The following is a 21524-nucleotide window of genomic DNA, read 5'->3' as shown; positions in this document are numbered from 1 at the left end:
CTCCATGTCACTGCACATGGGCAAGGCCAAAGACGGTCCCAAATTATCCCTTAAGATCTTAACTGAAGATAGCAGAAGGTTTTATTTGACATATCATACTTATTCCTCAGCTGTTTAAATGACGGGAGATGCCCACATTCATAACAATCCTTGATACACCTGATCCTCTTCCGGTATCAGGTGTCCAGGATCTTATTATCCAGAGCCATAGGGTATTAATTTGTTCTGCGACAAGGACATTTTAGGAGATAACCATCTTTAGCCCGATACATTGATTTATTTTTGCCACGTCTGAATTGCCATACCTGTTTTAATATGGGATTATTTGTTTCCCTTGGTATCAATTTAGTGTCCCACTTATATATTAACTCTCCTGCTATTTTTCTCTTATCACGTGCAGTCCAATTTGTTCCCAGGAGGGGGTACCACCACCTTCATAGAGAAAAGCGATAAACCTCAACTGGGCCACCCAATAGTATATATTTTTTTAAGTCTGGTAATTTCATACCTCCCAGTTTGTAACCCCAAGTCACCTTATCACTCCACAAAAACTTCTTTACATATCTGTTGAGCATCTTAAAGAAGCTCTGGGGTAAAGGGATGGGCAAGGACTGAAAAAGACATTGCAGTCTTGACATCACTTTCATTTTAACACAATTGAAAGTTATGGGCTGGGTTTTCCATCTATCCAAATCCTCCTCAATCTTCTGGAGCAAAGGGAGATCATTGAATTCATATAAATTGCTCAAGTCCTTGTGGCCATTTAAACTGGCTCCCTTATTGGTACTGTCTGTGATTCCACCTTTGTCAAGGGCATGATTTCACTTTTATCCACATTTATCTTGTACCCAGAGGACTTGCCATAATCTTCTAATGTGGCCTTCAGCCTGGCCAACAATCCCCCTACCCTCCGGTCTCTCCCTTAGAAGGTTGATGTAATGGTAGCCGTTAACCTTGCCCACTTCACCCTTTTTAGGAAGTGGAGTTGCTGTTGCGCCTTCCAAGTGAGAAAATGTCTGTCTACAATAAGTCACTAATTAAGTGAACTTCAAGGAACTTGGTGCTCTCCACTCTCTCCACTACAGAGTTATTGATTTGTAGTGGAGGGCCGTTGTTCCTGGATCTCCTGAAGCCCACAATCATCTCCTTTGTCTTGCCCACATTGAGAGTCAGGTTGTTACTCTTGCACCACATCATGAGATTTTCCACCTCTTCTCTGTAGTGCGACTCATCACTTTTCTTGAACCTGGAGATGTTGGACTTTAGGCTTCTGTATCTTCAGCCTGAAAGTAGCAGCGAGAAGAGATCAGGATCAGGATGATAATGGAGGTCATTATGATAATGACTAATGATCTCTCTGGAAGATGGATTGAAGGATATAGTTCTAATGAAAGAAAATAGGATTGATAGAGATGGGCAAAAAGGTCAGCATGGAGATGATGGTCCAAAAGATCCATTTCTGTGCTGTACCACTCCATGGTCCCATGCACACAGAGCAAAATTTCAAGGCTGAGGCAAAATTGAATGCTCTTCATCAAGCAGAATGTGGTATCAAGTAATTAGGAAAAGTGTACATTGATGCTGCTTTGGTGCCTGTGAGCTCCAAAATTGAAGCTTGGCCTTTAACAGACGACACTCACTGCTCTTTTGTAAACCACAAGTAGGTTACCAACTTCTCCCCTCAAACTCTGGTGTAGAATTCCAAGGAAAACAAAATTAGTCAATTATATCTTTGATTTCTGCTAACCAAGTAAATATTCTACTCTGTTGATCATTATTTCTTCCAGGAGTAGATCAGAGGGTCTTGAGTCTATTGTGACAGAATATAGATATGTTTTTGGGAGATAAATTGGGACAGGTTTTTAGTTAGGTCACATAAAAACACTTTAAAACAGATCTTATTGAAAATACTGGAGTTCTGCCCCATGCTAGACATGTCAGGGCCAACAGCCTTTGCAAAAGCTTTGGAGAGTGCCCAAGAGACTCTACTAATGGATTGTTCTTTTCAAAAATGCAACAGATGAAAGAACTTGTCAGAGCCGCAGACTGTCTGGAGGGGAACCTGCTGTTCTAAGAGGGTCATGTTATTTTGCAAGCAGAAAGAGTGAAACAGACTTTCTCTCTGAGAGAGAGACATAGCGAGAGAGAGATCAGTTCTACAGTGTTACGGTCAGCAGAAGCTGGGAAAGTTTCTTCTGCAAGACACTGAAGTGGCTGATTAAAAAAAGGAATTGGTTGTGGGTGTCCGGTGAATAATGAATCTCTCTCTGAAAACTGACAAGAACCTTCCTGAGTGGTAACCATTTACCTTTCAAGCACCAAAGCCTGGTGAACTTTATAGATGTTAAAGTCTGTGCACAGTATAAGAATTGCCTGATAACAGTGAACTTGGAGGAGTGAGGTGAGATTGGAGTGTGAATCAAAGAACTTCTCTGAATTTACACACACATTCCATAAACATGCACTTAGAATTAGAAGGGGGTCAAGTTAGGTTAGTTAAGTTAAAGCGGGATTCTGTTTTCATGTTTAAAGATAATTAAAAGCAACTTTTGTTCAAGTAACCATTTGTCTTGGTGAATATCTATTGCTGCTGGGTCTTGGGGTCCTTTGGGCTTGTAACAATTCATCAAGCAGAATGTAGTATCAAGTAACTAGGAAAAGTGTACATTGATGCTGCTTTGGTGCCTGTGAGCTCCAAAATTGAAGCTTGGCCTTTAACAGACGACACTCACTGCTCTTTTGTAAACCACAAGTAGGTTACCAACTTCTCCCCTCAAACTCTGGTGTAGAATTCCAAGGAAAACAAAATTAGTCAATTTTATCTTTGATTTCTGCTAACCAAGTAAATGATCATCATTTCTTCCAGGAGTAGATCAGAGGGTCTTGAGTCTATGGAACTTGTTGCCACAGGAAGCTGTGGGAGCGAGTTTGTTGGGCAGAGACTGACTGGTACTTGATTAGTCAGGGCATCAAGGGTTACGAGGAGAAAGCCGGGGAGTGGGGCTGAGTGGGAGGATGGATCAGCTCATGATTAGAATGGCAGAGCAGACTCGATGGGACGATGGGCCAACATCCTATATCTAGAGATCTTGTCAGTGGAAGCTGTATTTATTGAACAAACAAACATCGTGAACTAACTGAGGCAGACAGTGATTTGCATTCCAAATTCTAGTCTGAAAATAACACATCATGGAGGAGGCAACCCACCTCATTGGTTGTCAAATTTTAACATCCAACTTTAATCAGCACTGCTTCTGGGAACCAAGCACACCGTCTTGACACATCTCACTCAAAGGGAGTTGGTAATGGTTGTTGTAGGGCTCACCCTGGCCATGTTGTCTTCTTGCTACAATCTCAGGTAAAAGATACAAAAGCCTGAAGTTTGGCACTGCTTAAGTTCATAAGGTGGCATGGTTAGCACAGCAGTTAGCGCAATGCTATTCCAACACCAGTGACCAGGGTTCAAATCCAGCACTGGCTGTAAGCAGTTTGCACATTCTCCCCACATCAGTGTGGGTTTCCTCCCGTTTCCTCCCACTCTTCAATACGTATGGGGTTGTAGTTTAATTGGGTGAATTTGAACTGCAAGGGCTCATGGGCCAGAAAGGCCTGTTTCTATGCTCCACGTCCAGATTTAAAATGTAAAACCAGTTCCCCCCCCCCCCCACCCTCCCCCTCCCCCTACCAAACAGCTATCAAGCTTTTGGCCCTAACCAAAACCAAGACCTCCAACAATGTCTTCAGCATTCAGCATATTTCTTGCATTACCAGCCAACTGTGATTACTGATCTATCACTTCATTTATTTTATTTACAACATGGTAAAAGCTGATTCTGGTCATTTAAACACATGCGGCCCAATTGCACCCAAATTAACCTACAATTCCATACGTTTTGGAGGGTGGGAGGAAACCAGAGCCCCCGGAAGGGAATTCACGCAAACACAGGGAGAACATACAAACTCCTTACAGGACCAGTCAGTTTCGGTGTGTTTTATGCACCTGGGAAAATACACGAATTAAGCCTTTCATTACATTGCACTTATGACTATAGACAAAAATACACTTCATTCATTCATTCGTCATTAATTCATCTAAGCCCTGAACATCAATCACCGCAGGGAGCTTCTCAGGGCAATGCCAAGGATTCACTACATTCAGCTGCTTAATTATCTCCCCTTAAGTTATAGTTAAGACGTTCACAGGAGAATTCACAGTACTCGTTGCTCTTTCATATTCTGAGGAAATGAAAACAATCAATGTCTGAATGCAAGTCAGATCTTGATACCACAGGCAGTGAGAAAGCTGAAGGACCAAAGGAACTGCTCACACTGACCATCCAAAACTATGTCCATGAAACAATGTTTATTTATTTAATTGTATAGATAAAATATTTGTCCTGCATATGTATTGTCTGTCTATATGCGAGTTATATCTGGTTGTGTGTCTGCATGTTTTACACAGAGGACTGGAGAGCATGGTCTCATCGGGTTGTACTTGTACAATCAGATAACAATAAACTTGACTTGATAATATCTAAACACGGGCTAATAAAAGGCAACAAGAGTGCCATGCGGGAAAAGGATAATCGTTTCCATCTGATGTTCAATGAAACATCATTTGCTGAATCTTCCATCACAAACAGATAAACATCACTGAGCGGAAAGTTAGCTGGAACAGTTATATGTGTATGTACAAATCGCTGACAATACCATGGGAGTGAGCTGCACGAAAAGGAGCAATAAGCCATACAGGATTGAAAACCTGGCTGAATGGTGCACCAACAACAACCTTGCACTCAATGGGACCAAAACCAAGGAGGTGATTATTGACTTCAGGAAGGGAACACCAGAGGTGGACTGCCCAGTGATCAGTGGTGGAATCAGAGGTGGAGAGGGTGAGCAAAGTTAAGTTGTTGGCCGTCACTATCTCGGAAGATTTTTCCTGGACACAACAAACCAATGGCATCATGAAGAAAGCATGTCAGCACCACTACTTCCTCAAGTGTTTGCAGAGGTTTGGTCTGACATCAGAAACGCTGGGAAATTTCTTCAGATTTGTGGTGGAAATACACTGACCGACTGCATCATGGTCTGGTACAGGGACAACAATAAACCTGAGCATAAATCCCTGCAAAAGGTAGGAGATACAGCCCAGGAACATCACAAGCAAAACCCTCCCCACCATCGAAAACATCTACAGGGTACACTGCCATCGGAGAGCAGCAGCAATCATCAAGGAGGCGAGGCAGTATCATCCATGGATAGGAATGGTCAGTCAACATTTCGGATCTGAGCCCTTCATCAAGACTAAGATAAATAAGAAAAATTATATATGCAAAAGAGGAAAGAGGCTGTGGGAGGGCCCCAGAAGTGATCCTCTATAGAGCAGAAGGTGCGGCAGTGCAGAGATAGGTCAAGAGAGAAATCATAAGGAGGGGGAAGGAGAAAGAAAAGTGAGTGAGAGTGATGGTGACGGGAAGCAACGTAATGCAAATTGCCTGGAGTTATTTGAAGTGAGGAGAGTAAGAGAGGTATGCGCAGGAGTAGGTAGAGATTTTAAAAATCAGTGGAATTAGGTGGGGGGGTTATAACGAGAAACATTAATGCTCATACCATTGGGGTTGAGTTTTAATTTTCAAATTAGAATCTACCCCTTTAATTGCTCCTTTTGGAACATTCTGAGAAGATGATGCATTTTATTTTTTTAAATCATTGGTTTTGACGTGCAATTTTGATTAAATGGAAAGATGGTACCCCACCTACACATGCACAATGGATAAGGGATATTATATCCTGTTTAAACCTAAAAAATTAGATATGTGGTTAATAACTCAAATATTAAATTCCAAATGATCTTGGACTACTATCATAATCTTAAGATTTAGTGTTAATCTGGAATCTTGGCACAGTCTCTCTAAGATTGCACCCCCTGGATTTATTAAGATTAATCGTCAACCTTGTTTAGGGGATTTTTTAACGTACTATTTCAGTGTCTTGGGTGTGCTTTGAAACTTGTACTTTTTAATCACTATTGTAACTTTTTCTAATCTTGTAGCACACTTCATAATTGTGTGGTTCAATTTTTTTAAATTGTAAAATATCAATACAAATATTTTAAAAAGGAGAAAAGGGTTAAAGCTGTCCAGGAAGAATGCGATGTGTTGTTCTTCAAGTTTACACTTGGCCTCACCCTGACAAAGCCAAGGATTGACATTTCTCTATTGGAAGAGTGGGGGGGGTTATAAAATGGTAGCTACAAGAAAGCTTAAGTTTAGATCCAAAGCTTTTTTTCTTCTTTACCCTGTACAAGTCCAGAGTATGGTCTTCTTACCTGGAACTCTTGGGCTCCAACAACAGTCAAGAAGCTTGACTCAAGCAGTTCTTTTGATGGAACTCTCTCACTATTCAGCTTTAACAGCAGTAACAATATTAGCCACCTCTGCTGTCCACAAGATGGTTTGCAATATTTCCAAAGGCTACTTCAGACACAACTTCCAAGTCAGGAAACCACATCAGCCACAGGGCACGCAAGAGGACTTCCACGTTTAGGCTGCTCTGCAAGTTACATTAATATCCTGACAAAAATAATGTTCCTCTTCGTTTTAAATCATTGCTGGGTCCAAACCAACGAACTTGTGGGTATAACTTCATCAGACAAACTAGAGCAATTTATAGCAATCACACAACTACCTTTCCAAGAGCATTAATGGCTTTCCTTGCCTTTGTCCACAGCCATGTGAAACTGGCCACCTTCCCTTTCCCCCACCCCCACCCCACTCTTATATCATAGGACAGTGAATTTGAGATGTTGCCGAATGATGTGGTGGTGAGAGAAGTGACTCAACTGACACTTCTGGGCCAACTTGCCCACTTGACTGCATGTCTGGAAGGGAAAAGGGAAGTGAGTGAGGGTGCAGTAGATCTGGAAGGTTGACCCTGGCAGCAGGTGGTGTTTGTGTTGAAGGTGACACCAGCTGCCTGTTACATTTATGGTATTGTGGTTAAGATGTATGGCTACTTGTAGATATGAAATCAAAGCGAAGAGGTAGAAGCAGTTACCTTTCCAACACACACCCTGTTGAGAGCAGGCAACGTAATGCAAATCGCCTGGAGCTGCTTGAGACTAAAACGGAGAAAATTGACCAATCAGCATCAGTCAAGATTGGCCAGGCAATGATCTCAGTTATAGCTCTTCATGTGGTGGTCAGTACAATACCCACATTGGATCTAGTTCACCTCACTCTTCTTCGCCCTGTGAGAACAATTGTCTTCAAGTTGTCCGAGTTGGAAAGGGTGAGCATTTGATAAATTCTGCAGCTGTTCCCCTTTCAATGATCGCTCTCTTCCACTGAGATCACAACAAATGGAATCTCAAACCCCGTCTCCAGCACTCTTGTCTCCTCTTTCCTGGAGAAATGCAAGGTTGAAGACTGGCTGGAGCAGTACCAGGGATCAGAACCAAGATGCAAGAAGGTGCCGAAGGCTTCCTGATCACTTTGGAGGGTTGAATCTGGAGCTCAAGTTGCCGATGGTTTGGACTGAAGTCTGTATAGCCGCAAAGGCTATGGAGGCTCAGTGACAACTCTCTTTCGTAGCACAGTTTTGCGCCAGCGATCGGGACTGGGGCTCGAACTCCATACTGTCTGTAAGGAGTTTGTACGTTCTCCCCATGTCTGCATGGGTTTTTCCAGTCCTCCCACCATTTGAAACGTACCGGGAGTTATACGTTAATTGGGTGTAATTTTGGTGGCATGGACTCATAGGCTGAAATGGCCTGTTACTGTGTTGTATGTCGAAATTTAAATTCTCTGATCTTCAGGGCCATCTGGCCAACTGAGTATCTTCAGCATTTCCCATTTTTATTTCAGTGATCCTGACATTCCGATTGATTCTGCCAAAATTTGCGCCTCGTCCACTAAGGTTCTAACTTAGCTACTGGTGCGAAGCACTTGATGCTTATAGGGTTTGGCACATTGGCGGAAACCGCCCGTAGAATTCACCATGCCTTTGTAGACCGATCCAAAATGTGGTCATGAAAAGCTGGGAGCATTGCTTTTTATCTCAGCAACGAAAATATTATGGAACCAAAGTACTGCTCTACTTAGAAACATAAACTAAAAAAAAATGAGTGTTAAACTCAACTGTGAACCACTCACAGCCTCTCAAATCCTGTGAAATGCCAATAATATTGCAACTTGTCCTAACCCTCAGCAGACAATTTAATATTGAACCCTTCAAAGAGTCTAAAAGCAGTATCTGTCTGAATGCGAAGTCTCAGACAGTGAGAACATAAACTAGACCAACATATAACTGAGGCAGATCTCCACAGTTCACCCATGAATACGGAAGTCCACTTTTTAGATCCATAACCCTGAAGTTCACCAATGGAAAAATTTAGTAATTTATGGCTTTTCGTTGGCAGTAAGTCAAATAACATCGAATCTCTGAAAACCAAACAGTTTTTCAAGATTTATCTGATTATTACAGAAGTCATGACCTCCCTTGGATTATGACAGAGAAAGAAAATTTGCAGTGAGACAGAATTCAAGGCTTTACTGTTCCTTCTAGTGTCAGTAAAGATTAGGGCAAATTCATTCAGAGTTAATATTAGTTGATTTAAAGCATTCACAAATTCATTGCTCAGGCTTTGAAAACCTGAATTGCACGTTACAGACTGAAGCATCATAACAGCATTTACATGTTAAATTGTTGACATGGATCGGATAGTCATTTTGCTTTTTAAGCATTGCTCTGACGGCCATCATTTTGGCTTATTTTACAACATAAATGAGGATCAGATGTTGGAATTCTGAAATACAAACATGAAATGCTGGGAATACTCAGCAGGTCATGCAGCATCTGCAGAAAGAGAAACGGTTAATGTTTCAGATCTGGGTCCCGAAACCAGGGCCGGATTAAGGCCAACTGATGCTCGAAGTGGAGCCCAACAATGGTTCTCCCTTAACCCTTCCATTGTCAAGTTTGCTGACAAGACACTCAGTAAGTGCTGAAATAGATTAAAAATTCAGTTTTCTTCCTGGCTGGACCCCACAACTATATTAAATAGAACCTGTAAGTATAAGAATATATTTGTTTTTATTGTGGGGCCCCGGTTGAGCTGCACCCTGGTAAATCTGGCACTGGGAAAAAAAAACTCTATGGTGCCTTCTTCCCTTGCTGCCCTAAGCGTAGACTTATTTTGCTTAATGGTTAATCCAGGCCTGCCAGAAACAATCCCTGTTTCTCTCTCCACATGGTTAGTATTTCAGATCCAGGACCCAAAATGATGCCTGATGTGGTCTGATCTGGTGAGTATTCCCAGCCTTTCCTATTTTGGTGTTTTAAGATAACCCCAAAGTAAATTCAACCAAGATATTTCAGCTTCTGAACTTCTGGTTTGTTTTCTCATTGTCCAGCTGTTCAAAAAATTTATTTTCATCACCCAGTTAGAAATATTGCCAGAATAGGTCAGGATTGTACCTCAAATGTGTGTGCGCTGATAATTAAAACCGGGATGCACAAGTACTGATCCACTACAGACAAGCTGATGGAAGCCACCGTGTACGCTGAGCAGTGAAGATATATTAGTAAAGGATGTACCTCGACATACCTTTCTTCCAGTCCAGTTAGCTTTCTTACTTTGCACCTCCACCCCTCTCCTGTCCACAGAGCCACAGAACACGACAGCACAGAAAAAGGCTATTAGGCCCAGCTAGTCGTCAAACAATTATTCTGTCTCATCGTGTTCAAGTTTATTGTCATCCGGTTGCATTAGTACCATCCGACGAAACAGCGTTCTCCGGTCCTCGGTGTAAAACTTGTAAGCACACATCCTGATATAGCACGCATACAAGCAATATCTCTTCTTCTTCTCTTTGGCTTGGCTTCGCAGACAAAGATTTATGGAGGGGTAAATATATATGATAGACAAATATACTGCATGAATTGCTCAATAAAAAAGAATCAGCAAAGTTGATAAACCTCCGGAGATCTCTTTCTCCTCCAATTCCGGCCACGTCTAATTCCATTTTCTACTGCTCCCCCCACAAGTCAAATCTTCACCTCTTCAGATCCTGGTTCTGCTGTCTATTGACAATCATTTCTCTTCCCCCCCCCCCCCCCTTCAGTCGTGGCATAGCGTCTAAACATCGATTGACAACTTTTCGCCTCCACAGACACTGATCGACCTGCCCATTTCCTTCAGCATTCTGTTCTTTGTTCCAGGTTCTAGATAATTCGCAGCCTCCGAGGTTTTCAAGTCTTGTCTCTCAACCGTAAAGCTCTGGAATTCCAATCCTTTGACCCCTCCCCCCCTCCACATTGCTCACCTGCAGGGCAATCCTTCAATTCTATCTATTGTAAGCATTTGGCTATCTGACTTGCTAACTCCCTTTGTAGCCAATTATCACTTTTCGATGGCATGACTTTTTTTTCATGGAGATAAATTTTACTTGAAGATATTTTGTGAATGCAAGCTGCTGGTCAATTGACAACAGAGCCATGCAGATTTAAAGGACAAAAACAAGGATCAAAAATGTCTGTTCAAGCAATTCTTTCTCCCCTGAAAAACCACAAGCTCCATGACCTCATGAGCTACAAGAGCAGATGTGAACAGCTTAGGCAACTAGATTCACGTTGTTATGTCAGGGATGTGTTTCTTAATTACACTGAGGACAAAGTGTGCAGCCTGTTCTTGGTTTAATCCCAGATGGTAGAAGTGCCTGAATGTTTTTCATTAAATATTTTCATTTCTTTCATTCCAAATCCAGGATCTGTAAATCTGCCCACTCTCACAGGCAGGGAAAGATCAAGATGCCTGTCGGATCACAAGAAAGGATGTTGACTAATTTTGCATTCATTTACCCTTTAGTTTCCATTGCGTGGGTCCCATTTCCCATTCCTTGTGCTCAGGATACAAATATTGTTGTTGGAAATCAAAGTTTTTTTTAAATGGAAAGGGGGAACACATTCCCAACTGCTTGTGGTTCCTAGGGCAGCAGCACTGAGCAGTGACTCAATTTCCTGTTGAGAAATCGACATTTTTTTGTGACTGGTTTATCATTGTGACCAGTGCATTTTATTGAGGCTGACAGCAGGGAAAAAAAGATTGTCCTGCTTTTTCAGATATAATCGCCAAATTTGCAGTATTTCCTGCCTGCTCCAGATTTCTGTTCCCCTTGATCAAGCAGTGTTTGGCGTCTAAATCCTTATGCCTGACACACCTCTTTGTCAGTAGCCTACCCCCTGCTACGTGGTGATGGAGCCCCACGGTGTGGAAACAGGCCCTCAGGCCCAGCTCGTCCCCACAGAATAAGGGATAGGAGTCCAATCAGACACTAGATGTTGCTTTTATACTTTTAGACCAATTTGCTCAGATTTAATCCATACCCCTCCAATCCATATAGCTATCCAAGTGTCTAGTTTAAATTAAATTAACAAAGCTACCTCTACCACTTTGTTTGGCAGCTCATTCCATGTGCCCACCACCCTGAGTGTAAAAACTGTCCCCCTCACATCTCTTTGAAATCCTACCTCCTTATCTCCTCATCTTAGATTCTAGGAAGCAGATTGTCACTATTCACCCTATCAAAGGCCTCGATTTTATGGACATCAATAAGATCCCTTCTCAATGTCCGAGGCGCAGCTTTTCCATTCTCTTAGAAGAGCTCAACTTCCCTAAATTTGTCAACAACCTCAAGTCACTCTGTACCCTTTCCAACTCTATAATATCCGTGCGCTCAGCCTGCTTCTGTTCATGCTACTGACCCAGGACTGCATCGCTTGATCCAGCTCCAACAGTGTCATCAAGTTTGCAGACAACACAACAGTGGTTGGTCTCATCAGCAACAATAATGAGTCGCACTACAAAGAGGTAGAAAATCTCATGACATGGTGCGATAGTAACAACCTGAATCTCAACGTGGACAGGACGAAGGAATTGATCGTGGACTTCAGGAGGATCAGGAATGACCACCCTCCGCTACACAAAGTGTGAAGTGGAGAGACTGGATAACACCAAGTTCCTTGGGGTTCACATAACTAGTGACCTCTCTTATACGCACATCTCCTCACTTGTCAGGAAGGTGCAATAGTGACTGCATTTCCTGAGAAGACTGAAGTGAGCAAGGCTATTAGCCACCATTAGGTCAACCTTCTAAAAGAGCTCCATTGAGAGCGTCCTGGCCAGCTGCATCACAGTGTTGTACAGTTGCTGCAGAGAAATAGATCGGAGGTCAATCTGCAGGACCATAAGTGTAGCAGGGAGGATCACTGGAGTCTCCCTCTCGCCCATTGACATGAACTATTGTCTGACGAGGGCATGCAAAACCCTTCCACCCTGCCCACAGCATATTTCAGCTGCTCCCATTGGGAAAGAAATGGAGGAGTGAGTATCACAGCCAGTAACACCAGGCTGAGGAACAGCTTCTTCCCATGGGCAGTGGGAATTCTGATCGACCAAAGGAACTGCTAACCATCCAAGACTCTCATATTTATGAAACAATATTTATTTATTTATTTGGAGGGAGAGAGAGAGAGAGAGAGAGAGAGAGAGAGAGAGAGATACTTTTCTTGCATAAGTATTGTTTGTCTGGTCATGTGTTATGTCTGGTTGTGTGTCTGGGTGCTTAGCACCGAGGACCAGAGAACACTTTTTCATCAGATTGTACTTATGCAAATAGATCACAATAAACCTGACTTCCTTTAGCAAGGCAACAAAAACAAAGGTGGCCGTGTCAATGTCTTTTATAATTTCAGCATGATGTCCCAACACTTGCCTTTAATGTCCCAGACAATCTCTTCACCACCATTTAGATGTCCGACACTTCATGTAGCTTAAGATCCAAGATCCTCTGCACCACAATGCTCTTTAGAATCCTGCCATGAGCAGGGCTCAGTTTCTCCAGTTGAACTGCATCTGCCATTCCTTAAGCCTAATTCCCCATCTGGTTGAGATCTTGTTACAAACCTTGATAATCTTCTTCACTGTCCATTGCAGCATATATTTTCATGTCATCAGTAATCTTACACACTCTGCCACAAAAATCCTTTTCCAAATATACACACACAGAGTTTTAAAAAAACCTGTTATTTAAGCAACTGGCAGCTTCAAGCAACCAGTAAAAAGGACATGGAAAATATATTTTTAAAATGAAAATAAATAAGAATGAATTAATAGGTAAGAGTTTGCATGTTCTCTGAAGTAACATGATGGAAGCAAATGAAGGGGCGTGGCCATGCCAAGGAGTTAGATAGACATATTTTGATCAATCTCTCCATGAAGAGTATCAAAAAGACAGTCAAAATCTTAAAATTAAGAGTTTTTCGCTAAAAACATGGACAAAACCAATACTAAGAAACCAAGGCAGCAGAGGACAAAAATTGAGGAAGTTTCTACTCAGCCAGGAACATTGAGCAAAAGCCCAAAAGAGTGGCCTCGGGACCGGGGAGTTGGGACAAGAACTAAATGTTATCCTGAAGAAAATGGAAAACTTGAGCAATGAATTTACAGGCGTTGAAACTGTAATGAGAGACATGACTGAAAGGATAAGGGAAATTAAAGAAATTGTTGAAGACTTAATGGAAAGAATGAACCAAGCAGAAGAGGACTTGGTAAATACACAAGAAAAGCTTTGGAAAAAGATGTGAAGAAATGGGAGTCGGAAACACAAGGTCTGCTGGACAAGATCGACCACATGGAGAATTTTAGCAGATGAAATTATGTCCAAGTTATTGGACTGAAAGGAATCACGGGAAGAGATCCAGCGAACTTTTTTGAAACATGGATCCCACGAGTGCTGGGAGAAGACAAATTCAGAGAAAGACTATATAGGTACACGATTCTTTATCTGGAACCCTTGGGGGACAGTGTGTTCCAAATTTCAGATTTTTCTGGATTTCGGAAAGCCCAACCGAATTGTGCTGCCGTATCCACCCCCACCCCCTTCCAGTCTTCCCCCAACCACCAGTCCCTTGGCCACATCCCCCAACCGCCGGTCCCTTGGCCACTTCCCCCAACCGCCGGTCCCTTGGCCACTTCCCCCAACCGCCGGTCCCTCGGCCATCTCCCCCAACCCGTCGGTCCCTCGGCCATCGCCCCCAACCGCAGTCCCTCGGCTGCCTGGCCGCCTCCTCCAACCACCAGTCCCTTGCACAGTTCCCCCAACCGCAGTCCCTCGGCTGCCTGGCCACATCCTCCAACCACCAGTCCCTCGCCCAACTCCCCCAACCACAGTCCCTCAGCCATCTCCCCCAATCACCGGTCCCTCGGCCGCCCGGCTGTCTCCCCAACCGCCGGTCCCTCGGCCGCCTCCCCCAACCGCCGGTCCCTCGGCCGCCTCCCCCAACCGCCGGTCCCTCGGCCGCCACCCCCAACCGCCGGTCCCTCGGCCGCCACCCCCAACCGCCGGTCCCTCGGCCGCCTCCCCCAACCGCCGGTCCCTCGGCCGCCACCCCCAAACTGCCAGTCTCTCGGCCGTCTCCCCCAACTGCCGGTCTCCACTTGCCGGATTTTGGAGCTTTCCAGATTTTAGATGTCTGGATAAAGGATTGTGTACCTATATATTGAAAGGGCTCACTGGACCCTCGGACCCAAGAGAGCCGGCAATCAGCGACCTCGTCTGGTCTTGGTAAGACTTTTGAGTTACCGGGAACAGGAGCCAATTCTGTGAGCATGGTCTGCCCAAGATTGACCACGAAAAAGGGCTATTTTTCCAAGATTTTAATCTTGCTTCAATTAAGCAAAGGAAGGAATTTGATGATGTAAAAAGACTATTGCGTCCCAAAAAATTGAAATATTCGATGTGTGACAGAGTGTATAGATATGTTCTTGGGAGATAAATTGGGAAAGGTTTATTAGTGTAGGTCACATACAAACACTAAAACAAATCTTATTTGAAATACTGGAGCTCTGCTAATGCTACACATATCGGCCCCACAGCCTTTGCAAGAGCTTTGGAGAGTGCCAAAGACTTCACTAATGGATTGTTGTTGACAAAAAGGCAGCAGATGAAAGAGCTTGTTGGAGCTGCAGATTGTCTGCAGCTGTCCTAAGGTCATGTGGTTTTGCAAGCAGAGAGAGTCAAACAGGCTTTCTCTGAGAGAGAGGTTGTGAGTTCTTGGTTCGGCTGGTCAAAACACTTATGGTTCATTCAGCCTTCTCTCAGCCTGGTGGTGCTAGCTCTGATATTCCTGTCTCACTTTCCCGACAGGAGCAGCTGAAAGATGCTGTGTGCAGAGTGGATGAGGTCCTCAATGATTTTGTGTGCCCTCTTCAGACAATGATCCTGGTAGATCACGTCAATACCATCATCTCCTGCTATCTTTCTAAATGCAGCCAGATCAGCTACCAGTACATATTTGGATGCAGAAGGATACAAGAATCTGGGGCATGTCTCAGCTATTATGGGGCGAAAACAGACACTCTATACAGACAGCAGTCAGGAATGAGCCTGGGTCGACAGAGTAACAAGGCAAACAGTTCTGTTTGCCCATTGCTGGTGAAGCCATGATGGGTACTTGCCCACGCCTTCAGGAATATCTCTCTCCCAGTTCATTCTCATTGCACTCTCTCAAACGAACTGTAAACAGGTAACAAATGTATACAAACCGACTGTGCAATACAGAGAGAGCAAATAAACAAATGAATAAAATGCAAAGTCTTTTAATGAGTTTCTGATTGGATGGTGATGGTGGTGGGGTAGCAGCTGTTCCTGAACCTGGCAGTATGAGTCTTGTGGCACCAATACCTCTTTCCTGATGGCAACAGCAGGAAAAAGGCAAAAATGGGTGCCGATTATATTTAATTTCATAAATATGAAGCACTATGGAATGGTAGGAAGAATTAGAGGCGATAAAAATTAGAGGGCACAATTCTTAAAAGGGCACTGGTCTGGAGGTTAAATGCATGAAGTGACAGGTCTGTTTGAGAAAGTGGATAAAGGATTCTTCACAGAGGCATCAAGTACTTTCCAAACCTTTACAAAACACCAGCTCCTCTACAATGGGAGTACTGGGTCCACTTCTGAATACCAATGATTGGCTTTGGAAGAGTTACAAGACAAAAAGTTGCAGATTATTCCAGGGATTGGGGACTTGATTTTTTATATACATATATATAAACTGGCAAAGATGGGATTCTTAACAGAAAGTGATTTGATTTTTTTAAATTGTGTTTTATATGTATACACACAGAACATATCTGAAACAGAGCCCCTCAATGGAAAAGACAGACAGCATGAAAGTATTTGGCAAAAAAAGTGTCCTGAGAAGTTATTGAAGCAGGACACTGCCAGGTGTTTTAATGAAGGCAGATTCATTTGAGCTTTCAAAGGATCTGGATGAGTATCTGAAAGCCAAAAGTGCCGAAAACAAGGGAATACATTCAGTTGGGTTGCTCTGACATGGAGCCCATATGGATTTTATGGGCCAAATGGTCCCCCCACCCATCCTTTAATGAGGAATGGACAACTGGACCAGCACAAAAGGTTTACTCCATTGGGTTGTGAATATCTGCCTGATGAGACACCCAGTTGTTCTTGTCAGACAGGCCAAGGAAGCTCATCCTCCACAAAAGCAATTTTCTTCTTTAGAGAAAGTCAAACATTGGCAATGCCCATAAAGTTACAAGCAACATTGAAAAAAACTTTTCAATAAACTATACCCATGCCTTGGGTAAACCTAAATAAATACAATACTGCCACAGCTTTAAAGTCTTGTTCAAACTGCATCAACGTGGGTCTCTCCTCCAGTCCAACTGCAAGTCTTTAAAGAACAGTGGCCCAACCGTTCATCTGGTCCCAAAACATGTTAGTATCAACTGCAACGGTGTTCACTTGACTACAAAATCCAAAAAACGCATCCTTCAAAGTCTGGCAAGTTCTCTACTAAATTTACCACTAATGCATTGAAACTTATCCCCAATTTTTTTCCAAATAATTCTTTGCACAACTTCTGACATTTTTTTTTTAAAGAGTTACTCAAAGTCTCGGTTGCGAGGCTGCAGTTATGTTGACAAGTGTTTCAACCAGTTCTGTGACTCGCTAATTCTGGTGAGACACAAGAAAGCACAGCAGCATTTATACTTCTGAGGGAGGTTGAAGAGAGCAAAGCTACCTGGCCCCATCCTGACATTTCACAGGAGCACATTTGAGAGTGTCCGGTCTGGCTGCATCATTATGTGGGACAGTAGCTGCAAAGCATTGGACCAGAAGTCAATACAGAGGATTATCAAAACAGCCGAGAAGATCACTGCGGTCTCCCTTTCCTCTATTGATAACATACACCAGGAGCTTTGTTTAAATGGGGCTTGAAGAATTATTGTGGATCCTTTCAATCCAACATATAATATCATCGGGAAAGCTGCAAAATCAGAACTGCCAGGCTTGGAAATAGCTTCTTCTTGCAGGCTGTGAGATTGAATGACAACATCCTGTAACCGTGGGGTTCTTTTAAATAAATGAAACAAGTAGATTATTTGGAATATTTAAATATATTTATTTATTATATTTTTTGTATATATGTGGTTATTGTATGCTGGGCGAGAAATGTATTACGTGTGTATACCGTGGTCCAGAGAAATGCTGTTTAGTCTGGTTGTACATGTACAGTCGGATGATAACAAACGTGAACTTGAAACTCAAAATCTATGAGCATTCAGTTGTCATTTCACACTCATGTCTATGTCACTATAACGGAGAGGTTACCACTCTGAAATTGCCAACCCAACTCTAAGGTGGGGAAGGGGTTGTGTTTCCCGGGTGAAGTGCATGTGTAGGGGTCAGCATGTCGCCATCGAGCATCCATGGCCCACTTAGAACTTCCTACCCAACTTGCTCCCAAACCCATCCCCCTCACAGGAGTTAAAACTTCCTGAGGTTAAATTGTATTTAATCTCTTCTTTGGCTTGGCTTCGCGGACGAAGATTTATGGAGGGGGTAAATGTCCACGTCAGCTGCAGGCTCGTTTGTGGCTGACAAGTCCGATGCGGGACAGGCAGACACGGTTGCAGCGGTTGCAGGGGAAAATTGGTTGGTTGGGGTTGGGTGTTGGGTTTTTCCTCCTTTGCCTTTTGTCAGTGAGGTGGGCTCTGCGGTCTTCTTCAAAGGAGGTTGCTGCCCGCCAAACTGTGAGGCGCCAAGATGCACGGTTTGAGGTGATATCAGCCCACTGGCAGTGGTCAATGTGGCAGGCACCAAGAGATTACTTTAGGCAGTCCTTGTACCTTTTCTTTGGTGCACCTCTGTCACGGTGGCCAGTGGAGAGCTCGCCATATAACACGATCTTGGGAAGGCGATGGTCCTCCATTCTGGAGACGTGACCCACCCACCGCAGCTGGATCTTCAGCAGCGTGGACTCGATGCTGTCGACCTCTGCCATCTCGAGTACTTCGACGTTAGGGATGAAAGCGCTCCAATGAATGTTGAGGATGGAGCGGAGACAACACTGGTGGAAGCGTTCTAGGAGCCGTAGGTGGTGCCGGTAGAGGACCCATGATTCGGAGCCGAACAGGAGTGTGGGTATGACAACGGCTCTGTATACGCTTATCTTTGTGAGGTTTTTCAGTTGGTTGTTTTTCCAGACTCTTTTGTGTAGTCTTCCAAAGGCGCTATTTGCCTTGGCGAGTCTGTTGTCTATCTCATTGTCGATCCTTGCATCTGATGAAATGGTGCAGCCGAGATAGGTAAACTGGTTGACCGTTTTGAGTTTTGTGTGCCCGATGGAGATGTGGGGGGGCTGGTAATCATGGTGGGGAGCTGGCTGATGGAGGACCTCAGTTTTCTTCAGGCTGACTTCCAGGCCAAACATTGTATTTAATAATGCAACTGTAAACGGGAAATTCACAGTTATTTCATTAACTCAAGTTGACAAATACATTTTTCCATTTATAGTCGGGTTCCATGGCTATTTATTGTTTTTGTAGTTCTCTGAAATATATAAATAAATATTTTGAATTAAATATTTTGGTACAGATTGTATTGGACAGTTTCCAATCTGTACCAAATTCCTGCACATCAAGGTGGAGCAATGGCTTGGAGCAGATTTGTTGCTTTTTTGGGTATCCAGAGAATACTGTTGAACCAAATTCTAAAATTCCAAACAATGGGGCACAACATGCATCTGAATGAGCAAATGTGATGTTTCTTCTATTACAATAAAGAAATTTGGATTCTTTTTAAAACAACTAGATTTATTAACTGAGCAAATAGCCTGAAGGGCAGAACATACACATGCCAGACCGCATATGGAGGCATCCATCTTGAATCTACCCAAGATGCAACAGCATTCCCAAGATGGCACACACTCTGTCTCCAATTCCTCCTGGAGGTAGCATTCTATCTCCTTCTTTCTCCTGCAGTTAGCAAGGACGGATGTTTACTGTTGTCCAAATTAATCATCGAGCAGTGCACAACAGTGCTTTTTTTAAAAAATACATATACACACTGACACTGGGCATTGCAATCCCAGACTGAAGCAAGCCAAAATAAACAAGCAGCAGCCTAGTGCCTTTCCCTCAATGTCTCCCCCAGCCCTTCCAGCCTCCACGTCCCACCTTGGTGCAACATCAATAAAGTTGCACATTCTGAGAAATGCCTGTGCAGGAGAAAAGATCGAAAAGAGCGTCACACCCTGCCTAACTTTCTGATTAAAAGGGAAGTTGAGAAATACGTTAAAGCAAATCTCATTTCAAAATTTTCCACACCAAGAAATGCATGAATCTGTTTTGAAATCCCGGCCACATAATAAGATGCACTGAACATTTTTTAAAAAAAACCATAACTGCAAATGCTTTTTCAGATTGTACTGATCGTTGAAAGCAATGATGGGCACTAGGGTGCGACAAGAGACATCACAAGCAACTTCCCCTGAGAATAATTAAGTACATTGAGGACACATGTTTACAAGTCAATTTATAATTTCACTGCCCCACCCACTAAAGTGGCTAAATATAATTGCTTGAACTGCCCCTCCACTTGCAGGTCAAGAAACAGAGAACATTTTCCAAAAACAAAAACTTTTAAATGACTTTGTCTAAAGACGAATGATTTGCATTGCGTGCCCTTCGAAATGATATTCATTTACATCCTATTTGACATCTCTTATGCTTTACCTAATTTTTGCTGATTTGATTTGCTGAGTTTTGTTAGCCTGGAGGTTTTGGAAAGATCACTCACACTGATGCACATTCAAACATCATAATTCAAAACAGTTTGTGATTGTTTTTTGTAAATCCTAAGCTTGCTTTGCTGGGATTCAATTGAAATTGGTAAAACCTATTCAGAATTTTAAGTATGTATAGCATAGGGTTCTTGCAATGTTTTTCTTTCACTGTTTCAAAGCAGGGCTCGCCCCAAAAATAAAACTGGTCACATCTCCAAAATGAATTATTCATCATCTGGATATCAAAACCAAGAGAAATTGAAACACAGAATCAAAACAGAAAATATAGCAAGCACTCAGCAGGCCAGGAGGCATTGATGGAAAGGGAGACAGAGTAAATGATCGAGGCTGAAACCCTTTTTTTTAAAAAAGATGGTAGGACCTGCATCTCACTTTCAACAGTGCAGCACTCCCTCTGTACTGCAGCGAGATGCCCGGAGAGACGACTCAATGTTACCACGCATTCAAATGGGAACGAGAGCCAGCATCTTTCATAAATCTCCATACACAAACAAACTACCAAGCTAGAAGTTTGAACACTCGAATGGATTCATAGTTGAGCCATTTTAGTTGCATAAAATATTTAAATAGGCCAGATTTTACAAAACATGTTCTGCAACTGTTCCCTTACCAAGATCAAAATTAAAGAAGCTTCTTTTTGGTTTTAGGTGCATGAGTAACCTGTGGTGGAACACTGTATTACAGTATTATAGGTATGATACTGATTGGCCCCACCCCTGATACTGTAACTCCTCCCCCTCCAGGATCCCTAACAAAGGTGGTATTACCCAATCCCTTCCTTCAGTACTGCCTTGGTGGTATTGCCCAATCCCTTCCCTCAGTACTGCCTTGGCGGTATTGCCCAATCCCTTCCTTCAGTACTGCCTTGGAATCGGGCCAACAGCACGTAAGATATGCCTGTAAGTTTATAGCGATTAAAGCCTATTAATCTTGACTTCTGCCCTGTCGGGTCTAATTGATAGTGCTACAATTTAATCGCTATACCTATGTGCCATGGACAAGGCTATTCAAGTGGAGAAGCTGGACACTGATCCCAAGGATCCAGAGGTTTCCTTGAAATTTGACCAGTGGCTACACTGCCTGAACACTTTAATGAGATGACACGACATTCGGGAAGAGGTTAATAAGAGACCTGCTGTTTGCACAGGTTGGTCAGATAATTAGAGACTGTGAGACTTACGCAGCCACTATGGAGCTCCTGCAAAAGCAGTACCTGGCCCTGAAGAACATAATCTATGCCAGATACCTCCTGGGCAGCCGTTGACAAGCACATGGCGAGTCCATTGACAAATACATTTGAGCATTGTGGGAGCCGAGATGAGCTTGTGGCTGCACTGATGTTACTG

The 21524-nt window shown here is 43.1% G+C and overlaps 1 protein-coding gene across 5 annotated transcripts in view; it reads right to left on the bottom strand.

Annotated features, from left to right (window-relative positions):
* The window catches only part of LOC138755789 (ras-related protein Rab-31-like), a 277761-nt gene that overhangs the window by 193981 nt on the left and 62256 nt on the right, over positions 1–21524 (bottom strand). The window lies entirely within an intron of this gene.

Source organism: Narcine bancroftii, chromosome 2 (genome assembly GCF_036971445.1).
Source record: "Narcine bancroftii isolate sNarBan1 chromosome 2, sNarBan1.hap1, whole genome shotgun sequence".
Lineage (NCBI taxonomy): Eukaryota > Metazoa > Chordata > Chondrichthyes > Torpediniformes > Narcinidae > Narcine > Narcine bancroftii.
The sequence above is the reverse complement of the archived record's forward strand: the minus strand, read 5'-3'. Positions and strand labels throughout refer to the sequence as shown.